At 40.4% G+C, this 2,414-nt stretch overlaps 1 protein-coding gene across 1 annotated transcript in view; it reads right to left on the bottom strand.

Moving 5' to 3' along the window:
* The window catches only part of DOCK11 (dedicator of cytokinesis 11), a 165,764-nt gene that overhangs the window by 80,255 nt on the left and 83,095 nt on the right, over positions 1 to 2,414 (bottom strand).

Here is a 2,414-nt window from a genome sequence, read left to right as displayed (position 1 = left end):
CGGGGGGGGGAGGGGGGGAGGGCCGAGCTTTTACTTCGTTACTTTTGATGGTTTTAAAGGACAATGAATGTTCATAGGGTTTGAGGATTACAAAATATTAATCCAGACTAGAAAATGTTACAATAAAATCACAGATTTTATTTTATTTTTTTAAAGTTAAGCTGGAGGCGACTTCTGGTCTCCCCTTCTGCCTTTAGATGCCTTTCTCCTAAGACCAGAAAGTTCTCCCAGAAGACACTGGGTTTCCGTCCTTTCTTCAAAGGGCCACTTGCCGCGCCATTGCCTGAAGGCGCGGCCCCGCCCGATTGAGCCGGTTCTTCCCGCCAAAAAGCCAGCCCCTCCTTCCAACCAAAAACCTGGGACTTTCAGTCTATTCCTGAACTTCCAAAGCCACCCCCCCCACCCAGTGCCGAACAGCTTCGCAAAAGGTCTGTAAAAAGCGTGTACGCGATCATCCCTGCTGCGGCCTTGCTCTAGTTGGCTGCAGCTCCGCCATTTTTTTTGGCGGCACCGTCGAGCCACAGAGCCGTCTCAACCTTGGCGAGCCATGATGCAGGCAGGGAGTACGGGTGGGGGAAACAAGGAAGGTGGTAAGAAATCTCCAGTAAAAGATCAGAGGAAGGTTAGTGTGTGTGATTTGTCATCTAATGACTTTAAAAAAACCTGGCTAACACTCAAAGAGCTCCATGATAAAGAGGTACACCACCTACAGGCGAAGTTAACTAGTATGAGGAAGGAGCGATTGGCAGACGGTAGAAGAAATGGCTTAATAGCCAAAATTAAAGAGTTGACTAAACAACAGAAAGCCCTCAATGAGACCATTAACAACCTGAAAGAACAGTTACGTTCCAAAACTTGTGAACGCTGTTCGGTTAATGAGACACATTGGCAGAAGTTACAGGAAGAATTCCATGATATCCAACAGCAAAATCTTAAGTTTATTTCTGAACTGACTGCAGAAAGGAATAAATTAAGAGAGGAAAATAAAAGCCTTTTGGCAAAACTAAAATCACAGGAAAAGCCATACTGTATTTCTCTTACTGATAGTGACGAGGATGTTGATATCATTCCTCTTTCTCAAAATGTTTCAGGTTTTTCTGTCAGGGAACAGTCACAAAGAACTCAGATGTATATACCTAGCGATATGCTGACACAATCCTATGCTCATTTGATGAAACCAGAAAAAATAAAACCCAAACAAAGTTCAACTCTACTTTTGGATGAGATTTTTGAGGTGCCAGAGAGTTCCTCTGAGAAAACTGATGAGGATAATAGGAAATCTGTAGCAGGCAAAGGCAACCAGAAATCATCTGTAAGTTTCTCTTTGAATTCTACAGCTGATGCTGAAAAATGGTTTGAGTTTCATGATGACTTAAACTCTCCTGAAGACAAGCCTAGCCAGGTAAAAAGACAATGTCAAAGAAAGGCCTCTACACCAAAGATCACACACAAGAGTGTATCTCAGTTTGACTTCCCTTGGAGCCTTTCCAGTATTTCTTCAGGAGAAAATCTGAATGTGCAGTTAGTATCTGAAACATCAGAGGAAAATATGCCTGGTTATAAATCCTTATTAACCTCTTCACCAAAAATGGAAATACCGTCTTCCAATGTATTTCCTCGTGAGTGTACTTTAACACGTGAGAAAAGATCACTGCTTGGGACTGCTCATTACAGCACTGGGTCTGGAGTGGGAGGTGTCAGTCCCCAGAAACCTTCTACTGAGCAATCTGCTTTGAAGAAGAATATTAAGGAACCTACAGGCACAGAGAATACTGCTGATAATCCTGAGAGTTCGGTGGTCAGATCTACGGTGAAGAGAAAAGTCAGGACGACCCAGACACAAAGATGGATGAAATAGATTTCTCTCATCATTGTTCTTGAGAAGAAAAATACTTTTCTTTTTCAAAAAGACAAGTCTTCCTGTCAATTCAGACTGTGTGTAACCAATAACTCTGACTCTGATTCTTTTTTCCAGGATACAATAAACAAGGCAATAAAGCCCTAAAAAAGTTAGGCAAATGACTCTAAGACTTTTGAAATAGTGAATTATTATCAGTTAAAAAAAATACAGCTACAAATAAAAAAGAAAATTGAGCCTTCAGAATTCCTCTACTTCCATTTAAAAGTGTAGAGGTGGACCATCTTTCTGTTGACTGATATGTTGCTACTATTTATGAGCCAATGAAAAAGAAAGCCAAGAGAGGACCTGAAGGGTGTGGATTTACATGAGTTCAACATTTAAACCCGTATAGAATGACTTAAAATACTTACTGGACAAGACCAAGCAACTAGAATATACCTACTGAATATTGATCTTGAAACATACTTTTCAGAATAAATATGACTTTACAGATAACATATAGCATGACTTTATACTTATAAAAGCAAAAGGAAAACCTAATTCTTTTCTTTTA

The sequence above is a fragment of the Orycteropus afer genome, unplaced genomic scaffold (genome assembly GCF_000298275.1).
Source record: "Orycteropus afer afer isolate SDZICR_OR568_19922 unplaced genomic scaffold, OryAfe1.0 scaffold00259, whole genome shotgun sequence".
Lineage (NCBI taxonomy): Eukaryota > Metazoa > Chordata > Mammalia > Tubulidentata > Orycteropodidae > Orycteropus > Orycteropus afer.
The sequence above is the reverse complement of the archived record's forward strand: the minus strand, read 5'-3'. Positions and strand labels throughout refer to the sequence as shown.